At 39.0% G+C, this 23,118-nt stretch overlaps 1 non-coding gene across 1 annotated transcript; it reads left to right on the top strand.

The window, feature by feature from the left end:
* The first annotated feature begins 203 nt into the window (after nucleotides 1-203).
* On the top strand, nucleotides 204-310 carry LOC127493797 (U6 spliceosomal RNA). Its single transcript, XR_007924341.1, has one exon. It is a non-coding gene; the product is annotated as a U6 spliceosomal RNA (small nuclear RNA).
* Nucleotides 311-23,118: the final 22,808 nt, after the last annotated feature.

The raw sequence follows: 23,118 nt of genomic DNA, 5'->3' as shown, positions 1-23,118 counted from the left end.
CTATGAATAAAATAAAATTATAAATAATGAATGGTTCCTATCTTCAAGTGCTTGTAATCCAGAAGTGTCTAATAGCAGATTTTGCTACAGTCAGATGTGAGCAGGTAAAGTAGGGGAATAATTATACAAGTTGGCAGTCTCAGAAATGTGTAATCCAGAGCACTTCAGGGTGTTGGATACAGAATTATACAAATATAATGCTCGTGCTCGCTTCGGCAGCACATATACTAAAATTGGAACGATACAGAGAAGATTAGCATGGCCCCTGCGCAAATATAATGCTCAATATTACTAGCCATTAGAGAAACACATATCAAAACCACAATCAGCTATCACCTCATCCCTGTCAAAAATAGGTATTACCCAAACTACAGACAGCAACAAACACTGGTGAGGATGTGGGGAAAGTGGAACTCTTATACATTGTTGATGGGAATGTAAGTTAGGGCAGTCACTGTGGAAAAGTGTATGGAAATTTCTTTAAAAAAAAAAAAGGCAAAAAAACAGGGCTGGCGCCATGGCTCACTTGGTTAATCCTCTGCCTGTGGCGCTGGCATCCCATATGGGCACTGGGTTCTAGTCCCGGCTGCTCCTCTTCCAGTCCTGCTCTCTGCTGTGGCCCAGGAGTACAGTGGAGGATGGCCCAGGTGCTTGGGCCCCTGAACCCACATGGGAGACCAGAAAGAAGCACCTGGATCCTGGCTTCGGATCAGCACAGCGCTGGCCATAGCGGCCATTTAGGGAGTGAACCAACGGAAGGAAGACCTTTCTCTCTGTCTCTCTCTCTCACTGTCTATATCTCTACTTGTCAAATAAAGAAGAAAAAAATAATAAAATAAAAAAAAACAGAAATAAAACTGCCATATGATCCAGCAATCCCACTACAGGGTATATATCCAAACGATACGAAACCATTGTATCAAAAAGACACCTGCTCCATTATGCTAATTGCAGTACTTTTCACAATAGGCAAAATATGGAATCAACCAAGGTGTCCATAATCAGATGCATGGATAAAGAAAATGTAGTTTGTGTGTGTGTGTGTATGTGTGTGTGGTGGAATATTATTCAGATATAAAAAAAAGAATGAAGTCCTATCTTTTGCAGCAAAATGGATGGGACTAGAGGACATGATATTGAGTGAAGTAAGCTACATAGAAATACAAATACTACATGTTCTCCCTTATATATGGGAACTAAAATTTAAAGATGCAATGACTTTGAACAGCCCTTGTCTTGACTGTTGAGGAACATTTTTTTCATACCATTTGTTGAACTCTTAGTATATTGTTAATCTTATGCGTATAAAGTTAACTAAAAATAGATCCTAGTAAAAGATAAGAATGAGAGTAGGAGAGGGAAGAGGCAAAAGGGTAGAATGCAGGTGGGAGGGCAGGAGGGTGGGAAGAATCATTATGTTCCTAAATTTGTATTTATGAAATGCATGAAGTTTGTAGACTGTAAGTAAAAGATTTCTGTGTTAAAAAAATCTGAACACAGAATGAACTAGTGGCTGGGAGGCAAAGGAGGGATAAAGGTTTTAGAATAAAAATAAGGGAAGCTGGGTATGGCTCATAATTGTGACAAATATACTAATAAGAGATATTAATAAGGGAAAGGAGGCAAGAGGTATATTAGACCTCTTTGTTTTATTACCTCACAATTTTTGTTTTGTAAACTTAAAACTATTCGGAAATAAAATGTTAACAAAAATAAAATTAGGGGCCGGCATAGCAGGTTACGCCTCTGCCTAAGCGCAGGCATCCTGTATTTGTGACTGATTGTGTCCCAGCTGCTCCTCTTCCCATCCAGCTCTCTGCTATGGCCTGGGAAAGCAGTGGAAGATGGCCCAAGTGCTTGGGACCCTGCACCATGTGGGAGACCTGGAAGAAGCTCCTGGCTCCTGGCTTTCAATGGGCCCAGCTCTGGCCATTGCAGCCACTTAGGAAGTGAACCAGTAGACAGAATAATCATTGTCTCTGTCTCTCCTTCACTCAAGCTGTAACTATCTTTCAAATAAATAAATCTTCTTAAATTTTTTTAAATAAATAAAATTAAACAGAAATGAATAACCCAGAATAGTTCAGGATGCTAGATACAGAATTAATGCAAATATAAAATTAAGCATTTAATATTATGAAAAAAAATCAAATAATTAAATGGTAAGCAGTTTGTGGAGTAAAGCTCATGAAACAAAATTAGAATCTATGCCATGACATTCATCTGTGCCTTCTGTTTTTTTTTTTTTTTTTCATATCACATCAGTGCCAGTTTAATTGCTTAACCAGGGGTGGGGGATGTCTCTTCCGTGGGCTGTAGGAGATTCACAAAATCACTGGGCAGAACTCAAATTTCATGAAATCTATGGCAAGCTAACCTAAATGTTTCTCTCCCACAGAGCTTTGTCCACCTCAAGCCCAAGGTGAAAACTTTCCTCTACTTCCCTGCTACCTTCTCCCCTCATTCTAGGCTGAGGAAATGGCTCCTTTCTCCCTTTGTTCACGCCTGTATTTATTACCCATTAAGGTCAGGCACTGCCTCGGGCAGAGGAGGCACTGCAGTGAAGGAAACAGGGAAAGAGCTTTCCTCCACGGGCATGCATTTGTCCTGTTCCAGTCTATCCCTTCCACTTATGGTCTTGGACTCTAAAACTTAGGAAATAATCTAGTGGCCAAGACTCACTGAAGGGTCAGGAGCTGTATTAAAGTTACAATAGGAGAAACAAAAATATAATGCAATTTTTCATTTATATAGCAGGGTAATAAAACTTCACAAAATTGGTTTTTATCATATAACTCGTAAGAAAAAATACAAAGGTGAAATATATACTTTTAATTCTGATAGTGAAAGCATTCAGGTCTAGGATATAAAAGACTTGTCATTTCAATTTGTGATTTAAATTTGAAACAAAGTATTAGAAAAATTTTCCTCCCCAATTTAAAATACTATCAGGCATGACCAAGTTCTTTCCATTTACTTTTCCCTTTCTTATTGTGGTGCCTTTGAATTCCTCCATCTAAATTCTAAAGAAGACTTTCTCCTAAATTGATTTTTGCTCAAAAGTCTTTCCCCCCTCAATGATAAAGTATAACTTAACCACTTGGTAAATTTCTATATGCCAACATTTACACCTACCAAAATGAGTCACATGTCAATTCAAAAAACTTTCTTTTTTGTTTTAATTTTTTTTTATTTGACAGATAGAGTTACACAGTGAGAGAGACAGAGAGAAAGGTCTTCCTTCCATTGGTTCACTCCCTAAAATGGCTGCTACGGCCAGCGGTGCACCGATCTGAAGCCAGAAGCCAGGTGCTTCCTCCTGGTCTCTCATGTGGGTGTAGGGGCCCAAGGACTTGGGCCATCCTCCATTGCCTTCCCGGCCACAGCAGAGAGCTGGATTAGAAGAGGAGCAACCAGGACTAGAACCTGGCTCCCATATGGGATGCTGGCGCCACAGGTGGAGGATTAACCAAGTGAGCCATGGCGCCAGCCCCTAAGGTTAGAATTTCTTAATAACTGTTTATGGCTATGCAAAAGAAAATTTTGATAGAGCTGTATGTCAGAGTACTCTCCTTATTAGAACATTTATCCCCGACCTAGTCAGGCCTACCGATCCATTCGTAAGAATTCCATGGAATGGAGGCAGGCATTTGGCACAACTGTTGAGACATCTCTTGGGACATCATGTCCCAAATAAGAATACCTGTGTTCAAGTCCAAATCTGCTTCCAGTGTCTTCCTAGTAATGTGCACGCTGAGAGGCAGCAGGGAATTGCTCAAATACTTGAGTCCCTGCCACCTTATGGCAGACTTGCATTGTGTTCCCAGTTCTTTGCCCTTGCCCAGGCTTGGCTGCTGCAGTCACTGGGGGAGCGAACCAGCAGATAGAAGATCGATGTCTTTCCAACTCTCTCTGTCTCTGTCTCTGTCTCTCTCTCTCTCTCTCTTTCTTTTTCTCTCTCTGCCTTTCAAATAAATAGAATAAGTAATTTTTTATTAAGAATAATTCCAGGGCTGTGTCTGCCACGTTCACCACCATAACCCAAAGTCTAGAAGATAGAATACATACCCACTGTTGGTGGGAATGCAAACTGGTAAAGGCACTACGGAAGTCAGTCTGGAGATTCTTCAGAAACCTGAATATAACCCTACCATACAACCCAGCCATCCCACTCCTTGGAACTTACCCAAAGGAAATTAAATTGGCAAACAAAAAAGCTGCCTGCACCTTAATGTTTATTGCAGCTCAATTCACAATAGCTAAGACCTGGAATCAACCCAAATGCCCATCAACAGTAGAGTGGATAAAGAAATCATGGGACATGTACTCTATAGAAAACTATACAGCAGTCAAAAACAGTGAAACCCAGTCATTTGCAACAAAATGGAGGAATCTGGAACACATCATGCTGAGTTAAATAAGCCAGTCCCAAAGGGACAAATATGATATGTTCTCCCTGATAAGTGACAACTAAGCGAGCACCAAAAAGGAAACCCATGGAAGTGAAATGGACACTTTGAGAAACAGTGACTTGATCAGCCCCTGCCCTGACTGTTCATTAGAACAACTTAATACTTTATCCCTTTTAGTATTTTTTGTTGTACTTAATACTATTGGTTGAACTCTGTAATTAATACACAATTATTCTTAAGTGTTGAAATTTAACTGAAAAGTGATTTCTATTAAATATAACAGTGGGAATAAGAGAGGGAGGAGATGTACAATTTGGGACATGCTCAATTGGACTTGCCCCAAATGGTAGAGTTAGAAACATGCCAGGGGATTCCAATTCAATCCCATTAAAGTGGCATGTACCAATGCCTTCTCACTAGTCCAAGCAATCAATTTCTGTTCACAATTGATTATAATGCTAGGACTAAGAGTCAAAGGGATCAAATAAACAAGACTAGTGTCTGCAAATACTAATTGATAGAATAAAAAAAGGAGAGAACAATCCAACACGGGAAGCAGTATACACAGCAGACTCATAGAATGGCAGATGTCCTAAATAGCACTCTGGCCTCGAATCAGCCCTTAAGGCATTCAGATCTGACTGAAGAGCCCATGAGAGTATTTCCGGCATGGAAAGCCAAGACACTGTGGCAAAAAATAAATAAATAAATAAATAAATCTTTTAAAAAAAGGTGAAGACAACAAATAGAGAATCTCAACAGAAAAGTGGAAACTGTAAAAAAGAAACAAATAAAAATCCTAGGGTTGAAAAGTGCAATAACTGAACTGAAAAACCCATTAAATAAGCTCAGTAGCAAATTTGAAAAGGCAGAAGAATGAAACATGGCTATAAGATTCCCAAATTTGGCTGGCACCGCGGCTCACTAGGCTAATCCTCCACCTGCAGCGCCGGCACACCAGGTTCTAGTCCCGGTCGGGGCACCAGATTCTGTCCCAGTTGCCCCACTTCCAGGCCAGCTCTCTGCTGTGGCCAGGGAGTGCAGTGGAGGATGGCCCAAGTGCTTGGGTCTTGCACCCCATGGGAGACCAAGATAAGCACCTGGCTCCTGCCTTCAGATCAGCGCGGTGTGCCAGCCGGCCACGGCGGCCATTGGAGGGTGAACCAACGGCAAAGGAAGATCTTTCTCTCTGTCTCTCTCTCTCACTGTCCACTCTGCCTGTCAAAAAAAAAAAAAAAAAAGATTCCCAAATTTAAAGGAAAATACTATTCTACATATTTAAAACTCATTAAGTTCCCAATAGGAATACAAAGAGATTCACTCTTAGAAGTATCATATCCAAACTACTGAAAATCAATCCAAACAGAAAATCTTGAAAGCAATAAACCCAAAGAATGTACCATGTTCATGGTATAAAGTGTTCAATCAATAACTCATTTTTTATTAAATACAATGTAGGCCAGGAGGCATTAGAATGACAAATTCTAATCCCTGAAAGGGAAAAAAAATCAACCAAGAATTCTATATCTAATTGAACTATCCTTCAAAATGATGACAATATAAAAGTATTCCCTGATAAATACAATTGCAGAAATTTATTTTTAATGGAGCTACCTTCTAAGAAATTCTAAATCATTTTTCAAGCTGAAAAGAAATAGCAACAGTAAATTAAATCATACAAGAAATATTAATTATCAGAGCAGAAATCAATGAAACAAGAGATCAAAGCAAAAGTTGATTCTTTTAAAACATCTACAAAATTGATATAGCTTTAGCTAGGCTGATCATAAGAATAAGACAGAAGACACAAATTACTAAAATCAGAAATGAACAAAGGGATGTTATTATACAAATGACAAAAACTTTTTTAATTATAGGAAAGCAATTTTATTCTAAGTAGACAAACTACAGAAAACACAAATTTTAGAAGAACACAAATACTAAAGTGGTCTTTAAAAGAAATAAAATATCTAAATTCACATAAATCACATAAAGAACATGAGTAAGGAATTTTTAAATTTTCCTTCAGGCTGGCGCCGCGGCTCACTAGGCTAATCCTCCGCCTTGCGGCGCCGGCACACCGGGTTCTAGTCCCGGTCGGGGCGCCAGATTCTGTCCCGGTTGCCCCTCTTTCAGGCCAGCTCTCTGCTGTGGCCAGGGAGTGCAGTGGAGGATGGCCCAAGTGCTTGGGCCCTGCACCCCATGGGAGACCAGGAGAAGTACCTGGCTCCTGCCATTTGATCAACGTGGTGCGCCGGCCGGCCGCGGCAGCCATTGGAGGGTGAACCAACGGCAAAGGAAGACCTTTCTCTCTGTCTCTCTCTCACTGTCCACTCTGCCTGTCAAAAAAAAAAAAAATTTCCTTCAACAGCAACAACAAAAAAAATCCAGGAGATTTCACCAAATTCTAAAAATATTTAAGAAAAGAATAATATCAATTCTTTCAGAAAGTAGTCAAAGAACTTCTCACTTCATCAAACCAGTATTGACTTGATAAAAAGGCCAGACAAAGGCATCACAAAAAAAGTAGACTACAGACACAAAAATTCTTCAAAAATATTAGCACACTAAATCCAGCAGCACACAAAAAGGTTACAAATCATAACTAAGAAGGAATTCTGCCAGAAAAAAAGATTGATTTAATATCCAAAGATCAGTGTAATAACCCATATCAATAAAGAACAAAAATAATTTAAATTGACACAGAAAAAGTGTTTGATATAACACCCACTCATGATTAAAAAGAAAAAAAAAACTTTCAACAAACTAGGAATATAATTATATCTCCATACCTGACAAAAGCCATCCATGAAAAATCTTACATTCAAAACACAATGGTGAAAAACTGAAGGCTTTCCAAGATCAGAAACAAGGTGAGAATATCTGCTCTTGCCGCTCCAATTTAACATTGTTCTAGCCAGTGCAAACATGCAAGAAAAATAAAAAGTCTCACTGGGATGGAAGAAGTAAAGCTGCCTTTTTTCATGGATGTTATAATTTGTATTAAAAATGGTAAGTAATTTATTTTTAATAATCTACTGCAAGTAAGAAATTTTACAGGGGCTGGTGTTGTGGCATAGTGGGCTGGGCAGCCACCCGCAGCGCTGGCATCCCATATGGTACCAGTTCGTGTCCTGGCTGCTCCTCTTCTGATCAAGCTCTCTACTAATGGCCTGGAGAAGCAGTGGAAGCTGGCCCAAGTACTTGGGCCCATGAATCTGCTTGGGAGACCAAGAAGAAGCTCCTGACTCCTGGCTTCAGATTGGCCCAGCTTTGGCTGTTGCAGCCATTTGAAGAATGAACCAGGGGATGGAAGACTTTTCTCTCTGTCTCTCCTTCTCTCTTTCTGTAACTCTACCTCTCAAATAAATAAATAAAATCTTATAAAATTTCTTCTTTTATTTTAAAATCACAGGACACACAAACAATATTGTAAAAAACTGTATCCTATAACATCAATTAAAAATATTAAACTTTAAAAAATAATTCCATCTATAATAGCATTGAAAAGAATAAAATACTTTAGAACATATATAACCAAAGAAATGGAACTCATGAACATAAAATATTGTTCAAATTTAGATCTAAATAAAGAAAGATACATACCATTTTCATGGATGGAAGACTCAATATTGTTAGGATATAAATTTCTCAAAAATTAATCTGTAAATCAATGTAATTCCAAACAAAATCCCAGCAGGTTCTTTTGTGGAAATTGATTAACTTAATTTAGATGGAAACACAAAGAACCAAGATTAGACACAAGAAAATTTGAACAAACAGAACAAATTTAGGGAGATTACACTACCTGATTTCAAAACATGAAGTTACAGTAAGCAAAACTTTGCAGTATCAACAATAGGATAGATGAAAGAATCAGAAGAAAAGAACAGAGAGCACAGAACTAGACTATCATAGCCATGGCCAATGAGACAATTCAATAGGATAGTAGCTTCTATAAATAATGCTGGAACAACTGGTTTTCCATGTTCAAAAAAGAACTTTTATTATCTTGAAGAAAAATGAGGAAGAAGAAGGGGTAAAGAAGGAGAACTTAGACCTTTCTTTATCTCACACCACACATAAAAAATATTTAAAATGGATTGCAGATTTAAATATGATAATTACAACTAAAACTTCATAAATAAAACATATGCATAAATCTTTAAAACCCTGAGGTAGGCAAAGCTTTCATAAATATAACATCAAAAGCAAAATCCATTCAAGAAGAAATCAATAAAGTCGACTTCAACAAATTGAAAACTTTTACTTTCCAAAAGATACCATTAATAAAATGAAAAGTCAAGCCATAGATAGGCAGATAGTTGCAAACTTTGTCCCTATGAATGATTTTTAACCAGAATATATAAAGAACTCCAACAACTCAAAAGTGAAAAAGACAAAAAAAATTAATAGACAATAGATTTAATGCATATTTTACTAAAGATAGACAAATAGCTAATCAATACATGAAAAGATGCTGAACATCATTTGTCTTTAAATACAAATTAAAACCACTACAAAGACAAATATCAAATGTTTTCTCTGATGCATGGTAACTAATAGAGTACAAAAAATGTAATATATCAGCAAAATGCACGTTTTGAGATTTGATTATTGTTTACAGCCCTTGTCTCTAATGGAAGAACAGTGGGTTTTTTTTTCTTACTATTTGTTGAACTCTTTACTTAGTAGAGGGTTAATCTTATGATTATAAAATAAATTGTCATTGTAAAAATTAAAAGAAAGAATAGAAAGGAAGGAGGAAGGATGGTGGGGAGTATCACTGTGCTCCTAAATCTGTATATATGAAACACATTAAATTTGTTCACCTTATATAAATAAAAAAATTGAAAAAAATGTATTCCTACACTAAGATTAGTAAGCACTCAATAAATTGTCAAATAAATGAAAAAAAAGAAAAAGACACAATGAGGGAGTGGCATTGTGGCACAGTAGGTAAGCTGCTACCTACAGCTCCCCATGTGCACGCTCAGTTCAAGTCCTAGCTGCTCCACTTCCAATATAGCTCCCTGCTACTGTGCCTGGGAAAGCAGTGGAAGATGGCCCAAGTGCTTGGGTCCTTGAACCTGCACCAGAGACCCAGATGGAGTATCAGGCTCCTGGTTTTGACCTGGCCCGGCCCCGGCTATTGTGGCCATTTTGGGAGTGAACCAGCAAATGGAAATTCTGTCTCTCTCCCTCTTTGTCTGTAACTCTGCCATTCAAATAAATAAATAAATCTTTAAATAAAAAATTTTTTAAAACCCACAATAAGATACTACTACACATCCTTTAGAATGGTTGTAGTTAAAAAGTGTGGTAATGCCAAATTCAGCAAAGATGTAAAGAAACTGGAACCCCATACATTGCTGGGGGGGAATACAAATGATGCAGCCACTTTAGAAAAATTTAGCAGTTGCTCCTTTCTTAGGTTAAATATAAATCTACATAGGACCCATTCCATTCTGAGACAGTAACAGAAGGAAAAACATGTGTGCACACACACCTACATGAATGTCCACAACAGCAGTGTTAACAAGCAAACATTAGAAACAACCCAAATGTCTACATTTGGTAACTGCATAAACAAAATGTGGAACATTCCTAGAATGGAATACTATTTGGTAATGAGAAGGGATGAACTATTGTTAAATGTAGCAATGTAGGTAAAGCTCAAAAAACATGCTGGAGCTGGTGTGTAGCCTAGTAGTTAAGATGCCATCATTCCACATCAGGGTACATGGGTTTGAGTCCTGCTCTTGACTCAAGCTTCTTACCAATACAAACCCTGGGAGGCAATTGTGAAGACGCAAGAGTTCCTGCCACCCACACAGGAGGCATTATTTGCAGCATTCCCAGCTCCAAACTTTGGCCTCAGCCCAGCCCCAGCCCCTGCCCTTGAGGAAACTGGGGGTGGAAGGGAGGGAGCTAATTCATGGGAGCTTCTCTGTCTCTCTTTTTCTCTGCCTTGCAAATAATCTTTTTTAAAAATACGCTGAGTTAAAAGGACACAAATTACTATATAAGAATGAAAAAGAGTTAGGAAAAAGGACTTAACGGAACAAACTAGCTGTCAGTCACCGAGCCTTTAGCCTGTGCCCTCCTAAATCAGCACTGAGTCATTCCCAGAGAATAAAATGCCTAGGAATAGCCATGGCAGGCCAAAGGCGAGGAGCCCAAATTACAGTTGAGAAAATGCAGCAAGCTAGACTCATTCACTCATGCAGGCCCATGATGCTGATGATGAGAATCAGCTGACACGTACTGAGTGCCGTTTCTCAAAAGCAGCGATCCTCCAGAGCTCTCACCACCGTCACATTATTTAGCTCACAGAAAGCACAAATGCTGGGTCTCACTTTTCTCTCATTATGAAATGGCATGATAAACTCAGATGACAAGTAACTTCCTCAGCTTCTTGCAGCAAGCGAAGGGCAGAAACAGGATTCAAATGGTAAGTCTGCCTCTCAGGCCTTTGCCTTTAGTCACTACATGCACAGCCACATTCCGCAAACATTTGCAGACTACCTGCTGTCTAAACGTCAATGAATTTAAGTGCACTGGTAGAGTCATGACCACGGCCTTCACTGTGGAGAGCATAACATACATACACAAACTGCCACCTGGGACAATTCTGTGGACTCCCCACATTTAGTCTAAAATGTCCCTGTGCTCCACTTCACTTCCCGCTCCACATCCACTAGGATCCTTCACTTCAGTACTCAACTCCTTGTCTACCTAAGAAGACACAAGATGACGAGGATGGTCACCCATGTTCAGCACTCAAGGAGGAACTCTTGTCACAGAGCCAATATCAAGGAGCAGATGTTTAAGAAATGGGTGGAACTTACCCACGCTGTCAAGCTGGGAGAAGCTGGGAATGGAGTTGGCCTATCTAACAATGCTTCAGAGGGATGCAGGCATGGGCATATGAAAGTTCCAGCCTTAAAACTTGCAACCTAGTCTGCATAAGTAAGATAAACAGCAAACCCAACAGGCTCTGATTAGCAGGAGATGGTAGTGCAGCAGTCTCATGCGCATTCTGATTGAAATTCAGCTGCATAACCTTCCATGAACTGTTTATCTTATGTACTTATTTAACTAACATTCAAACTGACAAGACTCCTATTTCTGGGCCTTCTTTTTATACTTTCATGTATGAACGATCAGATAAAGCTCAGATGCCACAATCTTTGCATGTTTTTGATTTTGCACATAAACTGAAGGTTAGAATTCTAGTATATGTCCTCAGTCATTCAATTTTTTTTTTAAAATCTTTGAACATGACTTCAAACCCTGCCAAAACACAACCCAAATACAGCCTTGCTTCTATGTCTGTACAAACACGTAAAAGAAATGGGTATGTCAACTTTCAGTGGATACCAGACTAATTGAAGCTTTAAGTACTGCCAGGGAACAAAGATGTCTAGAGCTAACTAAGTCTACTTTGTTCAAGGGTAAGAAGACATTCAGAAAGAAGAGGAATGAATAAGTGCAGGTGGCACCATGGAAATACACTGAAAACTTTACTGTCCACTCTAATCCATGCCAACTTCTCCCTCTTCTCACTTCCTACTGCACTTGTAACACCATATAACCACATTAAATATTTAACTATATACGCTGTATAAAAAGGATTAGATTTTAGTTTCATGCATATCAGTCTTAGAAATAAGAATATTGCAGTTATATGATATTCAGCAATTTATATGCATTAACTTTACCTCCATAATGGCTCATTGACATAGATATACCTGTAGACTATCCTGATTTCACAGATGAGGAAATGGAGGCTGAAGGTTTTGTTTAAGCAGCAGATTCATTAAGTGGGGAGCTGAGGATCTAGGTCCATCTTCAGTTTCCAGATCTGTTTTTCCCCTGATACCTCACTACACAGCAGGGAGACACCTGCCTCACTTTGCACATATGAAGGGACTTCAAATGGTTTGTGAAAATGCAATTAAAAACTCAGTTTATTTTCGTGCAAAAATTTTTTGAAAGCCCTGCATAGTCTCTCCATAATACACACTTTACACCAGCTTTTTAAAGACCCCCTCATATATAAAATTCAAAAATTATTTTCACCGAAATTAGTTCATATTTAATTCCATTTTTCCAAGAATTCTTTGAATTACCCTCATCTTTGCACACATGGCTTCTACCCCCACTCCTCCATAGGTAAACCCTATCATCTGTGGCAGAGGAAAATATACACTTTCAATTTTGCTGTTTAGCGAGTTCATGATACCTCAAGATTACTATGAATCAGGAGGAAGCATAATCTTTCAGTTTTCAGGCTCTATGGTGATTCTTCAGAATTCTTTACATCTTCAGAGAATATACAATCTCGACCATCCAAGTGTCAGGTTCAATCCACAGGCTCCCCTGCTGCCTGCCACACCAGATTATGGGCCACTAAATGCTGACCATTCATGAGGGTAGGAAATGCAAAGTCCAATAGAAGCACTGTGACTTTCACATAATTAACATGTTTGGCCCCTATTCCTCCATTTTCCCATAACCCTTCTTGAGCCCAGCTATTTTGTCTCTATTTTTCTATCTTTCTCTTCTGAATGTTTCTCCTCCTGCTGGGTCACTCTGGAAATATTGTAATAGGTGTTATAACAGCTTTTCTCCCCCAAGGTATTTCACCTAAACAAAAAGACATATAGTCACTGAGAACAACACACAATCAATTCGCTGGAATAGTGTTGGCCAACCACTGGTCTGGCTCATCCACTCTTACTCCATTCAAAGAGTCAAGATTATTGAATTTAACAAAACAAGATCAAAGATCTGATGGGTTATTATTTAAGGACAACTCTGTTAGGTCCTGAAAATCCATGTTACAAGGCCAGCATCATAGTTATGCAGGATAAAAAAGAGAAAACAGAATCTGAGGGATATAGCATCTAAAGCCTATCCCTTTTGCTATCCAGTTCTGGATCCTGGTTGCCTAAGCAACCTTATGGCCTATATAAGGTGGATGGTACCTTATATTTCACATCTTCTTCCCTCACTCACAGCCTCTAAACAAAACCAAGCTATTCTGGGTCTTACTCACTCAAGAAATTACTGTCTGCTACTTCATCTGAAGAATGTTAAGGCATTTTTACATACAGGGTATGTGAAGACTAATTTATTCCCCCCTCCAGGTATCACATGAGCATGTTAACAAAAGTTTTCTAAAATCTATTCCTTAACTCAAAGGCATGGATTTAAAGGTGGGAACTTCAAACAATTGGGGAGCCTCAGATCACATCATGTTTTCAAGACAATTGCCTCTACTCTAGCTGACCACAATTTCCAAATGTTTCAAACGCTAGTAAGTACAGGACAAAGCTTGTTTACCAAACTTGTTTACCAACGTAAGCTACTGTAGATCAGACAGGCAGTTATCTCATTTCTCCTGTGGGCATTTTCCCTTTAAAATCAAGGTGGACAAATGCAATGTAAATCATTGAACATGTAATGGGCATCTTCCCTGTGGTCCACGCTTAATATACAAAAATGGATAAGGAACACCTCTTGCCCTCTGAGGTCAGCATTTTGAACTGATCACTCACCTAATTCACTTAATGAATCTGTAAGTCTTTTCAAGGTTAGCACATGATTTGGGTTCTTTGTTGAAAATTTTAAAAACATATTGTACCACCATCATCAATTTACTTTAGAATTTCTTGACCCAATGAAATTAATAAACTCATCCACATTTTGAGTGATAACCTTAACCTCAAGAGATCTTGAAGTGGAGAAACTTAATCTCCAAAAAATGGTGTAAGGCAAAGGCACAGCTGTCATGTGCACAGGTTTAGAACATTTCAACTCTGAGCAGCCCCCCAAAGACTGTTTTCCACACTCCCCAAATCAGATACATAGAAATTGCATGTCAATTCTGTTGTACGGTGGTGTTTTGACCTTGCTAGCCTTCACCTATTTATAGTAGTATCCAAAATCCCTGTGACCTAGTCCCCAATACCTGCAGGCCATGAACAGCCATCCCAGAATGTCCCACAGAAACTCTGTATCCTTAGTTACTTGCATAAAAAAAATGAGCCTATGAAGATTCTTTGTAAATGTTCTCCCACAGTCCTCTTTTTGCAGCATTATTTCTTTTCCCTTTTCCTTTATCTTGTGCTTAGCTCTGCCTTTCATTCTCACAACCAAATGTCATCTTGCCTTTGGACCTCAGGTCACTGTCACTTACCCAGCAGGTGAGTCTGTGAAGTTGGGCCTGGTATTGCAGAAAATCTCCTGGGGGTTTCCACACAACTTGATAATATTCTCAAATCAGAAAGGGAATTCAGAAGCAATTGCTTTAGATATTTGTTCCCCTCCCTTCCCTCAATATGTTGACTGTTTCAGATCTTAATGACCGGTATTTAACATTGGTATTCACATATGTAAGTAGCAGTTTAGAACCTTTTAGAAATAAAACAAAATCTGATAGAGCTCAATGTCCTAGACACCAGACCACAGAAATACAAAGAGAGACATTTCTACATTATTGAGATTCAGAGGCTGGAATGGGGCTGACTTTGTTAGAGCAGAGCTGTGGTACTCAAAGAACAAGTGAACAGCCACCACAGGCCACCAACTGGCAGGAGTTGTTTATTTTAGTCATTCGCAGCCTTTCATTCTGTTTTGGTTTGGTCACGTGGAGCAAATAAACAGGGGAAGAACAAAACATCTCAACAAACCATTTAAAAAATAATTCTAGGAGATACTATGCCATTAGCAGGTCACCCACACTTTCTATAATCCAGCAACTTCCCATTTCCACGGCTAGATGAGGCATTTGAAAAGAATATCATAGTATCATTGTTAATTGTTCATAATGCCAATGCCATAGTACAAAATGTGGGAAATGGACATTATGAGAAAATTATTCATGGTTCCCAAAAATATTTTGCACCAAAATAAACTCATCTTTAATTCCATTTTTCATGAGCTTTTGGAAGTATCACCATATGTTTCAAGTAAAAAGAACCAGACAAAATATCAAACTTTTCAAACTATAGCAATATCACTAGTTTAACATTCTCAAAAATATTTCAGAAGAAAAATTAAATGACTTATTTTGCTATATGAAAAAACATTTATTAAGTTTATAGCTGCACTAAACACAAAAAAATTGCATGTGCTCAGTGACTTGGTTCATGATACTTCAAATCTCCAGTCAACATATTATATAATTAGAAACTCCAAGATGGAGACCTAGGCCCACTACACACCTATCCAATTAGGCAAAATAAATAGATTCTATAAGTATCTTAGAAATAGAACTAGGAAAAATGTATCATTTGAATTGAGGTCAGAGGTTATGACCTTGGAAGAATTATCTTTGAGAACCCACAGAAAGCAGGTGGGAAAAGCAGAAGAAATATATATGGGAATTGGGAGGAGCTGAGCAAGATGTGAGCATTTTCACAATCCAGGACAAAAATTTCACTGAACAAGTAAGTTTTGAAAAAAACATAAAAAATGGCGTGTGGAAGACAATTGGCTAGGCTAGGAAGAAAAACATGCTCCAGTTGTGTTCATTTAAAATTCACATATGTACTCATTCAAGACCACTGGACACAGTGAGATACAAAGGCAAATTGAACAGATTTATGGGTAAATAAATGGAAAAAAATTTTCCATTATTCTTACCTATACACTATTAAATCACTTCTCTAACCTATATTAATTCAATGAATAAATACAAGTATTACTGAGTTCCTACTCTGGGCTAGGCATTTGCTAAGTATTAAAGTGAGACCAAAAAGTGAAATAGATAACTTGTTCTCAGGGAACTTAGAAGGAACAGAAACAATAATAATTATTATTACTATAATGTACAGTAGACAAAGCAAAATACTTTCAGAAGATAAAATTAAATTTATGAACATTCAAAGAGTTTTCATATCTAACCAATTCAAATCCCATGTTCTATAGTAACTATGGCTGTCTCCCTTGAATTTATTATGTACTTTTTTCACTCATGTTTTCTTGCCTTGTTTTAGGGATTTGTGGAGTACATTGTATATGAAGGAGCTTCAAATATTCATGGAAAATGCAATTAAAGATAATGCTGATTTTCCACAAATATTTTGAAGCCCCTTGTAGGTCTTATCTTCCCAAACAGGTTATTACACTGCTCAATAATTTGCCACTACCACCAAAATACTTAATACAGTGTAGTGTGCATAGTAGATTCTCACTACTTGTTAAAAGAGATAGAGTTCCTTAAACTAACAGCAATCTCTGTTATAAGTTCCTTTTCCTATATCCTAGGAGATTATGACTTCCTTAAGGTCAAGAACCATGTCTTATTGGTCATTTTTTAACTCTGCATGTCTAGGCAGCATCTGGTACATAGCAGTAGTCTGTAATGTTTGCCAAATAAATAAAACTTTCTAAAAATATTATAATGGGAATTTACATAGTCAAAGGATTTACAGCTCTCAAATTGCTCTCAAATACATGATGTCCTTTAATTCTCTCAACAGAACTGTGAAATTGCCACAGAAATGACCATTGCACAGACGATGGACAAGTCTCACAGAGCGTCAGTCTTTAAGCCACCAAAAGGCAGCTCTGGAATTGCTGGGTGTCTGGCTCCGGATCAAGTGCTCCTTCCACTCTCTAAGAAAGTGCTGAATCTCATGGTGCCATGACTCAGTCTGGCCTTTGGCTCCAAGTCATAATTTGGTATCTTGATGTAATAACTATAAGGTAACATACAAAGTCCTTTCTTCTTCAATGTCATACCATGGTAAGCTCAAACAAACAATCTAAGTCTAGCAGATTTTGGTTGCATCAGATGCCTGATCTTGGTTTGAATTACAGGCTGACATGAAATGAGCTGCCTCTATGAAGGAGAATAAGAAGTATTCAAGTGATTAGTATTAAGAAAGAAAATCTTAGGTAAGTCTGTTGAGGTAAATGCCAAGTTCATGTGTGGCCTGGGCAATACATCAAGTAGATGGACTAAATCCAGAGGCAGAATCCCAGCCAAAGTTATGCACAGTGGAACTTTGGAAAGGTCAACAAATTGTCTGACAAAGGTGCTTAAGATATCCAAACTAGACGCTCCTTTAGGTCTTTAAAATCCCCCAGTTATTCCTCAAAACTATCTGGCTCAACAAATAAACTCTGGGGTTTTTCACCCAAACTCAAAACTGAGCCATTCTAACTTTCCTTCTGCCATCAATAGACATAAACTGCTTTTCAATGCGTGCCTTGTACTTGCCTTGTCTCCTGTCAGCAGCCAGAAGTTAGGTGTTTTTTTTTTTTTTCCAGGAATAAGATTCAAAGAGCCTGCCCTGCAGCCATCCCATCCTGCACTTCTTTGTCAGAATCCTAATGACGAATTCTAAATACATAAGAGACCGTCTCCAGCTGTAAAAGTGGAGAGCTTCCGGGGGCCTGTCGCGTTCCCTGACCCCAGACCTATTTTTCTATTTTGATCTTGGGGACTGTGCCTCCTGACTTTCAGAACCCTCAAGTTATCCCCGGGGTTACAGAGCACTAGCTTAACCAGTCGTCGCCAGACTTAAAACAGGGCAGCCAGGATCAAAGCGGCCAACAAACTAGTGCATTAGCCACCGGACCAGCCCCTGAGAGGACTGCGTGAAGCTGCATTGTGCAAGGGGTTCAATTCTCCTCATGAGAAACTCAGCACTCCCGGCTTCCAGTTGCATGCGTGTCAATAACCCTTTTCACAGCTGCCCACGTTTAGATATAAAATGTAAGCGTGGCGGTTTCATGTTCTGATGGGCGTACAGAGAAAACAACACAATTTGATTTTTCTTTTTAATTCAAAGCTGCCTGAACCATGGAGTTCCCTGTTAACTTGTTCCACTTTTTCCTCTGGATGATATTAAAGGGAATTTCTCCTATTCAAACAGGGAGCATGGCGGAGAAAATGTTTTAAAAAAAAAAAGAGAGAGAGAGAATAGAAAAGAGAAATCCCTGAAGAGTCTGGATTAAGAATAACATAGTGCAGGGAGGTTTTGTCAATGAACTGACACTTCATTTTTCCTCCCATTGTCTGTCCCCATGAAGAGCAGGGGACTAGCAACTGGAATGATCAGATGAAGGCGGGAAAAACACAACTGTCAGCCTCCAAGACAAAGCCTCTCTTAACAATACCATTCCTTAAATCCAGACATGAGAGCTGAAGGAATGAGAAAAAAGCAACTCACTCATGGATAGCTTACTGAGGATACTGCCGAAGATTATGCTAATCTTCACTGCATTGTCCTCTGCAAAATGTTTTCATATCAAGCCTTTTATCTGGGGAAGAAGAGATGGCCAACCTCTCAACTCAGTAACAGGCAGCACTTTCTGTGTGGTTTCTGCGTAATTAACACCAGCACTAGACCTTTTCATTTGTGCTACTCAAGCTTAGGGCCTTTTGAGGGTGTCCACAGGGGAGCGGGCCTCACCCTGTGCCTGTGGCCCGGGAGCCCAGCTTATGCTTAGATCTGCGTGCCATCTGTTGATGGCCGAGAGAGCAAAACTTGAGCTAACTTTTCCTTAGCTGCCAGAGAATGCAAGAGGCCAAATCCACCAGCACAAGATGAGCAAATGACTATTTAAAAAAAAAAAAATCTAATCTAGGAATTCTGGCCAACTGCTTCATTTTCCATATTGGATTTTTGCCTTATTATAACTGGTCTCCATTCAGGACTGGGAGGGTATGAAAGCACTAGCTTAGGTGGGAACTTGAATGGACAAAAGGAACACGTTTTTTAAGACTTGAGCTCCAGCATCTGCCTCTTTCTTATTTCAGAATAGTGTCACCAGTGAGCCACATACAGGCTCCTGGCTGCCCAGAGGCTGTAAGTGGCCTCCATGGAACGGAAGATTTAAGGCTGAGTTTTCCTCTCTAATCGATTGCCTTGGCTTTTGTTGGCTCAGGTCAAACTCCTATGAATATCATAAAAGCCAATCTTCATAATGATGCAAGTCATGTGAAAGTGTGAGAGAGGCAGCAGCCCATCATGCTTTGGTTTGCTGTAATTACTGGTCTGAGAATAACTGAAAATACGAGTTCCCTAACAGCATTTAAACAGAAAGGCTAATTTTGTATGATAATACACTTTCCTCCAGGTGGATCCACTAGTCTACAAGTAAACAACTATTGCCAGAGTTTCTATCTGTTCTCTGAAAAACTTTTGGTTAGACCTACCGGGCAATTCAATTCCACCAAGAACCTAGTTTTTAATCTGCTTTCAACTAGCTCTGTGACCTTGGAGGGAGTGAGGAGGAAGTCAGGTAGGGTCAGACCCCTCACCGATATAAAAAGTCACAGGAGGTCTGAGGTTCCCAAACTAAGGCCATAAGAATTTCCCCCAAATATATTACTACTCCTGAATTATTTGCACTTGTTTTGGCCTAATGGAAATCAAACTCATAGGTAAAATTTTCAAATCTTCAACGTGTATGAACCCTAGAGATAAAATAATATAGAGAAGTCTTGACTGATGAAAATTCAGAAGCCACAAAACGTGAGGCTCTTTAAGATCTCTTGCAGTCTTGTAGTTCTCTGAGATAATCAGTCTCCCAGATGAGAGGTGTTCTTGGTAGGAAACTTACGGCTTTGGTGCTCCATATCTGGTTAGTGCATACTGTTTGGTATGCTGTATTCCCAATGAATTTTTGTGAGTTTTAAATAAATGAGTTAGCAGAGTTCCAATTCATTGAGAAAGGAATAGTATGAACCAACACTGTTTAGTAGCTAAAAATTGTTTCTCTGCCTAAGTGAGCCCTGTTCCACTGACTGAGCTGCTGCAGGACAGTAATTACACACCTTGTGGGCCCTGGGAAGAGTAGGCACCCCTTGCTGCAAGGTGGGCACCGGGTCAAGGCCAGAGGCCTTGTCCCTCCATCAGTCTCTGATGTGGGACATAACGGGTTATGCCAAATGTTCTGCTTTTCACTAATTGTCCTCCCCTGCTTTTTATTTACTTGTTGCTGCTGTCTAAAACAAACAGGGATCACTGTGCTGTGCCATCACAGATTCCTATTAAAAGGTTTTAGGGGAAAAGCAGGTGGAAGAAGAAACAGGAAGACTGTGGGGAATGTGCCTGCTTTTCATCTTTCAAAATGCTGGAAATTTCAATACATTCATTATTTTGAATTTTAGAGATTTACAAATTCAACCAATAATTATAATGCATCATAATAAATGTATATAAACAAGACTATTATAATGCTAAGAAAACAATGAACCTTAGGTACATGCCAAAGAAGATTTTTTTATTGAGATTTTGGAGGAAAATAAGATGATGACAAAGGAAAAAATGAAGTTTTTTTCAGGTGGTTTGTTCCTTTTGCAGGAAAAAAAAATGACTTCCCACAGTATCTAACTCTATAATTTGACAGTGGCCTGAAGAATGAAAGGGCATTGTCTGGTGGTCTAAATTTACTAGAGTGGATACATAAATCCTCACACATTCTGAAGTTAAGATAAAGCATCAGAAGGCAAGAGGCCCCCAGCCTCATCCAGCAGCCAACACAATTTGGCCGAATTAAACTGTTCTAGAGCTTTCAGTCTAGGAAAAATTGCACTGTGTGAAAGTACCATTTACTAACTCCCGAGAGTTTTACTTAGTATAAGCTGTTTAGACCACATGAAATCTGCCATACACTGTTAGATCTTTACAAATTTCATGAAATCTTTTTCGGATATCCAAAAAATCCTGAACTGCTTGAATCTATTGTATCCCAGCACTGGGGACTGACCCATAATCTCTTTCCCAGCCAGGATACCAAATCTGTACCCAACCTTGTCACTGATTCCGGCAGCTGCTTAAACTCACCAGAGGGGATGGCAGCAATCCTACTTCTAAAAGAACACCACAAGGGCTTACGGTGAGGACGCCTTGAAGAGAGCCTGAAAGGAAGGTCAAAGGTGAAGAAAAGATAAAGTGCCAAACAAGGAGATCAGTAACGGAGGGGTCTTCTTGATGAAATCCTAATGTCTGATTCTTCACAATGCCATGCAAGCAACCTAAGTTCATTTCAAAAAGCCTTCGTTTTGCTGGTGTTTGCATGTGCAAGTGTGTCTGTGTTTGTGAAAATGTGTGTGTGTGTGTGTGCGCTCAGAGTGGGTTTTGCTTTGTTTTTAGGCTGGATCACTGTGCATCTAAAAGCCTTATTCAGTTGTCCTTGTCCCAAGTACTTTGTCTTACACAGGCCGCATTACTCTTGTAAACAGAGGCTGCATCAAAGTGAGAGCAGAGAGAGCCACATCAGTGGATTAAGGCCTTCTGCATGCTAAAGTAGCTACCTAGGGGGGGATAAACTTAATATGTGAAAGAATGTTATTGAGAGGAATAAAGTACCAAAACTCTGTCATTCTCTTCGTAATGTCCTAATCTAATGCCTGACACTGGGGCCTTAGGCCAGGGTTAGTGTTAATCAATGAAACACCCATCTGTGTTCTCTGTCCTTATCGCTATTTAAAACTAGCCTAAACTCAATTATTGTCCCTTAGAGACCAAGATGGGATATTAAGTTGATTGAAAGGAATTGTGTCCCACAAAGAAATCCCAGTGTTAAAATGCAGAGGTGTCAACATTGCTAACTAAATTTCAGCTAAACACAGATTAAATACTAATTCTTAAAACATGAAAAAGTTGCACAGAGGACATCTGGCTAAATATTCTTATTTGAAAACAGCTAAATTTCTAGTAAATGGAGGAATCAATCCAGGGCACATTGTACTCTTTAGAATCAAATAGACGCGGTGTGACCTGTGTCCTGTGTCATTTCTAACAGAGTAAATATATAAATGGTGATATCAAGGACAAACAAGCATGCACATGTTAGGCCAAATAAGACATCAACCTTCTCAAATAATTGCCAAAAGCATGATGGCTATTGGAAAGATCTATGATTTTTCCCTTGAATAACACAATAGGATCATCCCAAACTGCCTTATTCATAATGAAATTAAAAGGTCTTTTCTAAAGAGTCGAGGAGAAGAGGGCAAGAGAGAAGCATACTCCATCGCTCAGGAATTCTCATGATTGCCTCATCTGTGCTTTGGCAGTTTTTCTGTTGTTACTCCCCTCTACTTTATTTTGTGCCTAAAGTCAATGGCAGATTGCGTCTAACACAGAGAATGCTCTACAGCCAAGTTTCATGATAGAGTCACATAATATATATCAAATATCCTTTTGAGTACTGTTGAAATAAACAGTTTTTTTATAAATAATAAGTTTATACATAAACTTCTCTTACAAAGTCAGAAAAGAAGCCAGTGTATGAGGATGGCATTGAGACACAGCAAGTTAAGCCACCATTGTGGCACCAGCATCCCATATCAGAGTGCTGGTTCAGTCCTGGCTGCACTGCTTTCAGTCCAGCTCCCTGCTAATGCACCTGAGAAAACAGTGGAAGACTGCCCAGGTACTTGGTCTCCTGTCACCTATGAGGAAGACCTGAATAAAGTTCCTGGCTCCTGGCTTCGGCCTGACCTAGCCCCTGCCCTGACAGCCATTTGGGTATGAACCAGCAGATGGAAGAGCTCTCTGTCTCTCCCTCTCTGTCACTCTGCCTTTCAAAAAAATCTAAAAAAAATAAAATAAAAAAATAGAAGCCAGTTTAATTATTACCTTAAACGATAACACAAACTTCAGGTGACTACAAAAACGTAGTTTAAAAAAAAATCAAGAACTAGAAAATAATAATAATAAATACCAAAGCC

Source organism: Oryctolagus cuniculus, chromosome 7 (genome assembly GCF_051225735.1).
Source record: "Oryctolagus cuniculus isolate XC-2025 breed Fujian yellow rabbit chromosome 7, ASM5122573v1, whole genome shotgun sequence".
Lineage (NCBI taxonomy): Eukaryota > Metazoa > Chordata > Mammalia > Lagomorpha > Leporidae > Oryctolagus > Oryctolagus cuniculus.
This window is presented reverse-complemented; position numbering and strand designations above follow the sequence as displayed.